At 26.6% G+C, this 11,664-nt stretch overlaps 1 protein-coding gene across 1 annotated transcript in view; it reads left to right on the plus strand.

The window, feature by feature from the left end:
* The first annotated feature begins 843 nt into the window (after window positions 1-843).
* The window catches only part of Oatp74D (Organic anion transporting polypeptide 74D), a 25,159-nt gene continuing 14,338 nt past the window's right edge, over window positions 844-11,664 (plus strand). Inside the window, exon 1 of the mRNA XM_065502728.1 lies at window positions 844-1,316. The gene's annotated coding sequence lies outside the window, so the exon portion shown is untranslated. The remainder of the gene's footprint in view (window positions 1,317-11,664) is intronic.

Below are 11,664 nucleotides of genomic sequence, written 5' to 3' on the forward strand. Positions count from 1 at the left end.
GAAATCAATTTTCTGAAGACCCCAGATATCTTCGGGATCCAAATCTTCAATAATTCTGTCAGACATGCTTTCGAGAAGTTTGCTATTTAAAATCAGCAAAATCGGTTCATAAATAACGGAGATATGAGCAAAAAACCGCGACAACCTCGATTTTTTACCTATTTTTTATCTATATCTGGATTACTAAGTCATTAATATAGACAATATTGATATCTACTGATAGATATTGGAATAGGTTTTTATTGTCTGTGATTATACATTCAAAATATGCGTAATTGATTCTTTTTCATTCTCATTTTTCGAATATCTGCTGCAATATTAACTTAAATAGTAAAAACAGTGACAAACAAAACAGAAAGAAATTGAAGTTTAGAATTGCAAAATTGCAACGATGTCAACAATTGAAAATGTAGAAAAGAAAGAAAGAAAATGTCTTAAAAATTATTGATTTACTTTCAAGTATCTAAGGTAGCAAATACATTAATCGTTTTTTAAGAATGACATGATAAAGATCTTTGTTTAATCCTTGTTAGACTTGGATAACATAAAAACTCTATCATAAGAAATCAGTTTCTGCCACCATATTGCATTTATATTATAGACTTTGGACTTGCAAGACAATTTGATTTAATCAACACTAAACAATAGCAAGTTGCTATTTTTTGTCCCCAACTGTATATATATAAAGATGTGTACTTATACAAATATATGTATATGTCAATAAATACATACAAACATATGTAAATATATATGTACGTATGTATGTATGTATGTATCAGCATATAGTAAATACATTTTAAAGATTTTTATATTTGTGTCATTTTGAGCTACATTTTACGTTTTTCTCAATTACTTTCAATTTAAATTCTGTTAAAAATTTCGTGTGCCCAACGAAGTCTTAAATAATGTTCTCAATACAAAACAGCAATTATTCGCTCTCGAACCGTCTCAGAAAGTGGTTTAACAAGGAAAATTTAATAAAAATCGGACCAAAATATCAATATAGCGCAAAAAGTGTTAAAAATACCAATTGAAAAGTAACTGTATCTTTATACAATATAAACAACAATAAAAATAAAAAAAATAAAATTAAAATGAAAAATTAATTGTAACAATAAAGAAGAATATTACTTGAAAATAAATTAAATGCGTAAATACAATAATAGCATGTACTCGCAAAATTATATACACAAAAAAATGTATATGTTACAAAGATATTAAAACAAAAACCAACAAAAAAAATACACACAAAAACGGCAGAAATAAATTAAATTAAATAAAATAAAATATTAAAAAGTGTTTCATCAGTTTAAGTTGTGCGAACGTACCTACTACATTTATTATAAGTTTTAAAAGAATTTATCGCATATTAAAGCATTTTACCTAATTTTTCTACAATTAAATGTTTAAGGAATTAAATTGTGTTATTTTTTTAAATTAAATGTGTTATTGACTTTTGTCCATAAAGAGACATGTGTAATCGTTCTCGTAAATCTAAAATATTACTAAGTCAGTTATACTGCTGGTAAGTTAAAATATCTGTAATAAATGAAAGCATTCTGATGGATCTGCAATTTATAACATCGATTAATAATTTCAACAATTAAATTTAAAAAATGTTCATTGTAAAACATTTTTAAGTAATTACATTTTCTGACGTCAATTCCCTTAATAAATAAATTCAAAATTTGTAGATTTAGAGATAGTTTTTGAGTTGAAAGAGTGAACTAAATAAAGCTTTACTATGTTACAATATTTATATCGTAACATAGTTTTAGCAATGTGCCAGTATAAAAATATTTAAATTTTCTTTAAAATTTTAAATTTACAAAAAAAAAATGAAACCTTTTTTTTAAATTTTGGTAAACAAATTTCTTACATACACCAATATATCGGGAATTCTTCCGGCTCGGTTGCTATTTAAAATCGACAAAATCGAATCACAAATGGCTGAGATATAAGGAAAAAACCGGGACAACCTCGATTTTTGATCTATATGTGGATTACTAAGTCATTAATATACACAATATGGATATCTAATGATAGATATTTCAAAGTCCATTGCAACGATGTATAGGCTATAGAAAGTTGGACCTACAATGGGTAAAAATCGGGAAAAACATTTCTTAACCAGAATTTTTTTTATCAAAAAAAATTTTTGTCATAATTTAAAAAAAAAAAAAAATTTAAAAAAAAGTTTGGAAAAAAATTTGTTTTAAAAAAATTAAAAAACTATTTCGAAAAATAATTTAATTTTGTTTACCTAAAAATATTTTAACAAATTTATTTTAAAGTATAATTTGGTGAAGGGTATATAAGATTCGGCACAGCCGAATATACCTCTCTTGCTTGTCTCAAAGTAATACGTATCCATGTTTATTATTTTCTGTGATCTCACTCTTGGGCACAGAATTTTTATATAAAATTTCTTTGAGGTACAATTAACTCTTATTTGGTGAGTTTCTGAAATCAGTTCTCTAATCTATGAGTTTTGCTTTAAATTTTGACCTTTAGAATGGTTCTTCCATCAATGCTATTATTTGAAATAGTTACACTTGTCACTACATAGTTTCGAAAAAGTGTTATTATAAAAAGTTTAAATTCGATTTCGGAAAATATATGAGCGGACCATTTATTGAAATAAACGAAAATCTGGGCTACCAAAAAAAAAAAACGAGTTAGGGCCTTTCTATATTAACGATATACTTATATTAAGTTAAATAAAACTTAAACCGTTCAATATAAAAATTCTCAAAATACCTAAATATATTCAAATCTTGTACAAATTCATTAAGCATTAAAATATTGGTATTTATAAATTTATCCATTTACTCGCAACTGATCTGTTTGATACAGGCAAACATTTTTTTATTGTAAATTTTTATAAACACCCTAAATTTTAAGCTATTTTTTGATAAAATAATATTTTTACTGCAATTTTTTTTGTTATAAACTTTTAAATACATTGCATTTAATATTGTTTTTATGTTTTCGAAATAAAAAGTGAAGAGATTGTTTTCAAACGCGCCTTTTTTTATTGATATCAATCTGATACATTGCGACTAGTCTCGCTTGAAAATGATTGCGACTAACGGAGGGTTAAAGATTTTATAATTGGTTCCTTTTTGGAGGTTTCCTGGTGGTCCACTTACGCTTAAAATCGAACATTTCCACAAGATCAATCAATTCCTTTCCACAGAAAGAAGTTCTGAACAGTTGGTGCAAAATTTACATTATTGTTTGAATCTAATGATAGATATTTCAAAGATTATGATTAGATATTCAAAAATAGGTAAAAATCGAGTTTGTCCTGGTTTTTTCATTATATAGGATATATTGATGTATGAATCATGTATGTTAGTTATTTGGGGGCTACGGAAAGTTGATTTCAACATACATACGGACAGACGGACATGGCTATATCGACCCAGCTATCTATAACGATCCAGAATATATATACTTTGTAGGGTCGCAAATGAAAACGTTATTTACTCATAAATTTGCAATTAGCAATAATTGTTTATGCAAAATTTTTATTTGCTTTTAAATGTAATTTTAGTCTAAAATTTATTTTGGTTGGACCGATTTTGTCTATTTTCAAAGCACATTAAATAACATAGGGTAACATAGCAACGAGACCTAATTGTCAAAAACTTGTCAAACACCTAACTCTTCCAACAACAAAATACATGTTAGTCAATGTCTTTTGTTGATGTATCAGACATATATTTGTTGTATTTTTATTTGACAATACGGGGTACCTCGTGTAAATGTATAACTTTTCTCTGTGTTAATAAATTGATAATTTGGAAAATAAAAAAGAAAGACAAATAAGTAATGTAACCCAAATATTAAGAGATAAAAATTAAGTAATATAAATATAAGTAAATCCCTACATAAGTAACATCTTTAAAACTGTCTGTGCCAATACAAAATTACCTTTGCTTTCTTAACGTATCTTTCAGACTTTTTTTGGACAAAAGGATAAATGTCCCACTTTAGGGAGAAAGTCAATATTAATGCCCTTCAAAAAATAAAATGTATAATTTATAAGCACATAAATATTTACATGTAAGCATTTATAAATGTTATTAATTGCCGAATACATTTTTATTTACAACATTAAAATTATTTATTTGTATTTCAATATTTTTGTAATTTCTGAAGAAAATATTGAAATTTATTAACTGTTGCTACAAGACAAAAAGTTGAATATCTCGGATGGATTGGAAATTATGTATTGTCATTTAAAAAAGAGAAATCGACCAAAAATAAATGTTCTCCCTGCATATTTATTCATACAGCTATAAATTAAATTTTAATAAAATTTGCAAAGAATTCACAAAATTCTAATTTATATTCACTTAACATGTTTATGTTTTTACTGTGAATAGATATGATGTACATAATAAATACATATTATGTATGTAGAAATAATTATACATAAGTGTATGTAATAACAAATAAATTCTAAATTACATTAAAAAAATCATCAGGTGTCTAGCAAAATGTACAGGTACTTGCTTATGGATGGATACGTATGCATTTATAACAATAGATATTTACATTCATACTCACATATGTATGTACGTACATACATATGTATGTATGTACATTTATATGTACTTTATTTAAAACAAATAAACAACTGACAGCCAAAAAAAAAAATACATAAAATAAAAATATCAACAACAATAACGTGTGGGTAACTTTCAAAAAATATTTTTTCTGTTAATTTCATTTTGGAATTTTTATCGGCCAAGCGAAATAGTTTTAAGACCGGTTTATTTACTTTTTTTATTTTATTTTTTTCTTTTTTTGACTCTTATTTTTATTATTATTTCTTAAACACCAGCCAGTCGTACCATATTTCAGACGACTCAACTCAAATCAATGATAAAATTTGTATAATAAATAACTTTAAGTTTGTAATTTATTCAGTACTTGGAAAGTTATTTCTGTTGGATTGAATGTCTTATTGACTTAATTAAAGAAATTTTAGAAATGAAACAAATCGTAGATTTGCTTTTCTTTAAAATGTATTCCCTTAATTAGATATGCATTTGAAAATATCGCTCATTTGCTGCAACAACGTCATAATTAAAAAAACACAAATTTCGAGTTAATAACACCATTGCATAGTTTTAATAATTGACAAAGTCTTGTGAACTAGCTTCTAAAATTACATGCAGGATCGCCATTTAATTTTTTCCTAATTTCATAACCTATTGTCTATTACCACAAGAGTTTTCCTTTTACCGCAATTTTTCATTTCCCGGGAAATCGGGATTCATTTTGAAATTTCACGGTATCCCGCCTAGAACAAATTATTCAATTTTAAGAATGTAGACTTTGGTTTTAAAATGTAATTGGATACAAATAAAAAATCCAGTAAAAATTTAATATAAAGAGATAAACTGACACGATTTCTTATTTTGGTTATATGCATTTGTCATTTGTATCGGAATGGCTTCAATTTCTATTCATTTCTGTTAATTCGCAACAAAAAAAAAATATTTTATTTTTATAATTTTGAATTGCATTGTTTTGCTTATTAAATAAAAAATTAAATAAAGATGTTAATTAAAACTGGAAGAAACCCAAAAATAATATTATTCCAAAAATTTTAGTTTTACTCTTTGTGAAAAAGCAAAATAATAAAATAATTCCACTTTCGATCGGATAGAATTCTGTGACTGCCTTGAGTTTTTGAAATATTTGGAATAATGTTACTGGTCTATTTGGGTTTAATCTTTTTTCTTGTATGAATCTTCTGCATTTGTTTTGGAGCTTTAAGCATCTTTTAGAGAAAATCAAGTTTAAAAAAAAACACATAAAACTAAGGAAAATAATTCCCGGGAATTCTCGCACAATTTCCCGGCATTTCGGGATTGAAAATTTTGCGGTGAAAAACTGTAATTACTGGATAAATTTTTATCATCATAAACGGTAAAATAGTTCTCAAGATAAAAAATTATCAGGTATAGTCTCCATTTATTAGTATTATTGCTTCGCTATGACAAAATTGTTATTGCTTTTGCACAGACAACTTTGTCTTGAGAACAAACGTCATTAATTGTTATGATAAATATTTGTCAAGTATAGACAGGGGGTTACTTGCAATAACGTATTATTTTAGTTGTGCGTTGCCGTTTGTGTGTTCATGTTAACGTTTTAACCAGATGTTATCTGACCAAATTGGACCATATTATTTTATTATATATGTTATTTTCCTTAAAATATTAACTAAAATATATAGGTTTAAAATCTAAAACTGAGTCTCCTGAAACATTAATTTTTTTGAGTTGTGACGACTTTACAGCAAATGAGCGATATGTACTTTTTGTATCTGGGGAATTCCCATATGTGAGAAATCCCATATGTTAAGGTTAACTTAAAATACATATCATAATTTACAACCTTATTAAGGTTTTCAAAAGTAGGGAATAAAAACCGGTTTCATTTGGCTTCAATAAATTATGTATATACAAATATATATTTTAATATTTCTGATAAATTATCACTATTGTAGTTTTAAATAAACAGTGGTTGACAAGACAAAGGAAACTTTTCCAAATTTTTACATATACATACATAGGACAAAATCCAAAACAAAATTTGTATTTTTCCCTGACATCTTTTTTTTACCGTTAACGCGCTATTTTCTTAATATCATAATTTAAGGGCTGAAATTTTCTACAAATATTCTCTGTTGATAAGGTTTGTTTGGTATTGAAAATGAGCAATATCGTTCAATGATTTCACATAGCCCCCATATTGGTGTTCCCCTGAAATACTATTAAGCATGTCGATTATGTGGAAATCTTGATAAAATGTTGCACACATTTGATCTAAGTACTCTGAAATTATACTGTAAGGTATGGCGGGCAACATTAGCCTCTAGCCCCCTTACAAGGTCCCTCTCAGAAAAATATCGTAATGAAATTGGGCATAAACGAGAATCTAAATCGTTCTACCGACTTTTGTGAGGATCAGTCCATAATTGACCCTATCCCCCATATTTTTTTTATTTTTTGTTGGACCAAGCATAAGTTTTGACTTTGTATAAGTTTTTTCTGTCTCACTCTTTAAGACTTTTACTGTGACATTTTTCGATCTTATTTCTGACTTTATTACAGCTAGGGAACAATTAGAATTTTATTAATAATCGAATCATTGCAAAGCGATTCCTGTTACATTTTCAAACAAAGACTTTGTTAGATCTTGATTTATAATGAGAAGCAAAGTTCTTCTAGAACATCTTGTAGAAAAGTCAAACTGAAATGAGGATTCAATGTTTTAATTGTGTCTGTTAGAAGGCCTGTAAAGCAAAGCCCTATAAAATTGTAACCACTGGGGTATAAACAGTGTAGTTATATGTATGTAGTACATACATTACACTTAATGTTATACAATGTACAGGAAGTTAATGTTGCAGTAAGTCTAGATGTTAATATTGAAAAAAGTATAACTATTAGTTACAAAGTCCAATTTTAGTAGTTAAACCAAAGTTTTCTTAAACAATAATTTCCGCAATGAAAAGAAATTTGTTAATTTATCGTCATATATCTCCTCCTTCAACAGTATGCTAAGGTGTAACATGTGCAATGTACAATACTTTCCGTATATTTAAAATGTGCGAAATTGATGATGATTTACTACAGCTAGTGCATTCTAAATCAGAGGGCTAGTAACCTTTTTTTACATTGCTTCATTACATTACATTTCATTTGAATTTCTAAGTTATCACAATGGCTAGAATTTTCATTTCAAATATAACAGTTGCATGGCTGTGCCGAATCTTATATACCCTTCACCAAATTATACTTCAAAATACAAATTTTAAATATTTTTAGGTAAAAAAAAATTATTTTTTTTTCCAAAGTAGTTTTTTTTTTATTAATTTTTTGGAAAAAAAACTTTTTCGAACTGTTATTTTAAAATTTTTTACATTTTAAAAATTTGTTTTTTTTTTGGTGAAAAAAGAAATTCGGGTTAAAAAATATTTTTTCCGATTTTGACCCATTGTAGGTTCAACTTACTATGGTCTTATATACGTCGTTGCAAAGGTCTTTGAAATATCTATCATTAGATATCCATATTGTCTATATTAATGACTTAGTAATACAGATATAGGTCAAAAATAGGTAAAAAATCGATGTAGTCCTGGTTTTTCCTCATATATCTGCCATTTGTGGATCGATTTTGCTGATTTTAAATAGGAAACTTCTCGAAAGTATGTCTGACAGAATTATTGAAGATTTGGATCCCGAAGATATCTGGGATCTTCAAATTGATTTCAACAGACGGACATGGCTTAATCGACGCTATCTATAATATAATCCAGAATATAAATACTTTGTAGGGTCGGAAAATTATATTGTGGAAATTACAAACGGAATGACAAAATTATAGGGTATAATAAGAATTTGAAGTAAAACTGGTCATATAATTTACAATTAGAGGTACTGGTTAAGTTAAAAAATTAAATTCACAAGGAAGTTTATCAAATGTTTAACAAGTTTTTGGTTGATACTGCTTCGAAACATTTCCAGGACTACCCCTTATATAATAATATATCTATGGAGGCTTCGTCCGCCTAGAAATATCCTCATTCCCAAAATCCAAAAAACCATTCCTTAAAAAAGTAATTACATATTAAGCTTCATTCATTGTTGAATTAATTTATAATATTAATTCGTTTGTATGGTTACATTTTTGTAAATCCAAATCCAAATTTAATGAATATTTGTGTGTTTCTTCAATTTACTTTTGGCTTTTGGTCGTTTACAAAATATTGATAGAAAAACACGTCTAAATCTAATTTGTAATTGAATTTTAATTTAAGAAAATGTATATGTTTCAATTAATGTGTATTGAATTTGAATTAAAGACAACTTTAATGATTTAATAAGAAATTGATTCTTAAAGAAATGAACTCAATTGGTTTAAAGCACTAAGAAATTAAACCTGTGAAATAATTCATAACGATTGTTTTGTTGGGATATTTAAGATATTAAATTTAATTTGATTTTGAAATTAAGAATTAATTCCTTCGAACCTTTGGTATTTATCATAAATACACATTTAGAATTAAAAACACTTATGTACTATTAACAATTTATGTCAAGCTTTTGTCTTTTTGCTTTAGTCTAAATATTAATAAGACATTTTTTTAGTTTTAAATCGTAATACGAATATGAGATGATACTTTTAAAGAGATTTGTCTAAACTTTTAATAATGATTATAACAAATTTGTGGTCAAATGTTTTGTTGTCGACTAAAACTTCTATGTATTATATGGGCCCAACTATAATTGACTTAAGCAACCTTAAGTTGTGTCAAATACTCAATTAAACCAATATTTAAGTTTTGAATTTTTCTCTAATGTGTTTTTACAAGTTTTATAGTTTTTTTCTTCAATTTAATAAATATTTTTTTGTTGTAATATTTTTTCTAATGTAGTTTAAAACAAGTGTGAGAACTATATTCGGCTGTGCCGAATCTTATATTTCACCAAATTATACAAAAATTACACATATTTTAGGTAAACATTTTTTTATTTTTAATTTTAAATTTAAAAAATTTAGTTTAACATTTTTTTCACTAATAAATATTTAAAAAATATTTTTTTTAAATATTTATTAGTGAAAAAAATTTGAAGGTAAAAAAACATTTTTTGTTTTGTGAAAAAAAACTGGGGTTAAACTTTTTTTCCGATTTTTACCCATTGTAGGTCCATTATTGTCTATATTAATGACTAATGACTTAGCAATCCATATATAGGTCAAAAAGCGAGGTAGTCGTGGTTTTTTGCTTATATCTCAGCAATTTGTGGGCCGATTTTATCTATAACGATTCAGAATATACTTCTATACGCAATTGGAAAATGTAGAAATTACAAACGGAATGACAAACTAATAAATCCTTGCCACTCATGGTGAAGGGTATAAAAACATTGCTTTACGTCAAATGTTTTTTTTTTGAGGGAAATTAATGGTTGGCAGTGATGACACAAATTTTTGCATTTACACATGAACAAAAATATAATTCTTTAAGTTTTTTTTTAAATTTTTCTCATATTTGTTCTAAATAAATCAAATGCAATTTTGGTATCGTATGAAATTATTATTATATATGTATATTAACTATTAATTTTAAGATTTTCATCGCCAACATTTTTTTCACTCCATACAAACGAGGCCAGCCTAATTAATTTTGTTGCAATTCAATTGTTTAAAAAATTTGTGACTTTATTGCGTTTATTATATTATACTATACTATATTATGCTATTTTGCAATCAATCTAACTAAATGTGTAACAACACTATCATCATCTACTTTTCACTTTCATTTGGCCAAATGATTTCCATTTCAGTGATTTTGAAATGAAACGTTAATTCGAATCAAAACAAAGAGCACCACATACTACATGTATGTAATTGTTTGTTTTAATGTATAAAATTCCGTCTGTAGGCAATTGTAATATGTAAAAATCACGAGTTTCTGTATAGAATTTCAACCTACATACATTAGAACGTATGTAGAAGAAAGTAAAGTAATTTTCATACTGTAATAAACATAATATAAAACAAGTATGAGAGCTATATTCGGCTGTGCCGAATCTTATATACCCTTCTCCAAATTATTCTTCAAAATACAAATTTTAAATATTTTTAGGTAAACAAAATTTTTTTTCCAAAGTTGTTTTTTCATTTTTTGGAAATTTTTTTTTTCGAATTGTTATTTTAACATTTTTTAAATTCGAAAATTTTTTTTTTAAATTTAAAAAAAAAATTTTTGTTTTTTAAATTTTTTTTCCGGTTAAAACTATTTTTTCCGATTTTGACCCATTGTAGGTCCAACTTACTATGGTCTTTGAAATATCTGTCATTAGATATCCATATTGTCTATATAATAACTTAGAAATCCAGATATAGGTCAAAAATCGAGGTTGTCCTGGTTTTTTCCTCATATCTCAGTCATTTGTGGACCGATTTTGCTGATTTTAAATAGCAAACTTCTCGAAAGCATGTTTGACAGAATTATTGGATCCCAAAGGTATCTGGGGTCTTCAGAAAATCGACTTCGCTATCTATAAGGATCCAGAATATACATATACTTTATAGGGTCGGAAAATTATATTGTGGAAATTACAAACGGAATGACAAACTTAGGTGAATGAACAGCCTGTGCTAAAAATTTATAAAATATTGCAAAATAGTTGCAATTATAATAGCGGAAAAAACTAAAAAAAAAAATAGAAATAAAAACAAAAACATGTCCGAACAAACTTTTAAATATACATATGTATGTGGATCCTAAACTGTTTACCGGTTTCAATCAAATTTTCTAGATCTTCTCGTTTAGAACCTATAGTGTGTTAATTGTTTTTATACCCTTCGCCATGAGTGGCAAGGGTATATATAAGTTTGTCATTCCGTTTGTAATTTCTACATTTTTCATGCTATATTACAAAGTATATATATTCTGAATCGTTATAGATAGTGAAGTCGATATAGCCATGTCCGTCTGTTTGTTGAAATCAACTTTCCGTAGCCCCCAAATAACTTACATATGTACATGATTCATATATCAATATATCAGGAATTCTCCCGGCTCGGTTGCTTTTTAAAATCGACAAAATCTGCCCCTAAATAGCT

Source organism: Calliphora vicina, chromosome 3 (genome assembly GCF_958450345.1).
Source record: "Calliphora vicina chromosome 3, idCalVici1.1, whole genome shotgun sequence".
NCBI classification, from domain to species: Eukaryota; Metazoa; Arthropoda; class Insecta; order Diptera; family Calliphoridae; genus Calliphora; species Calliphora vicina.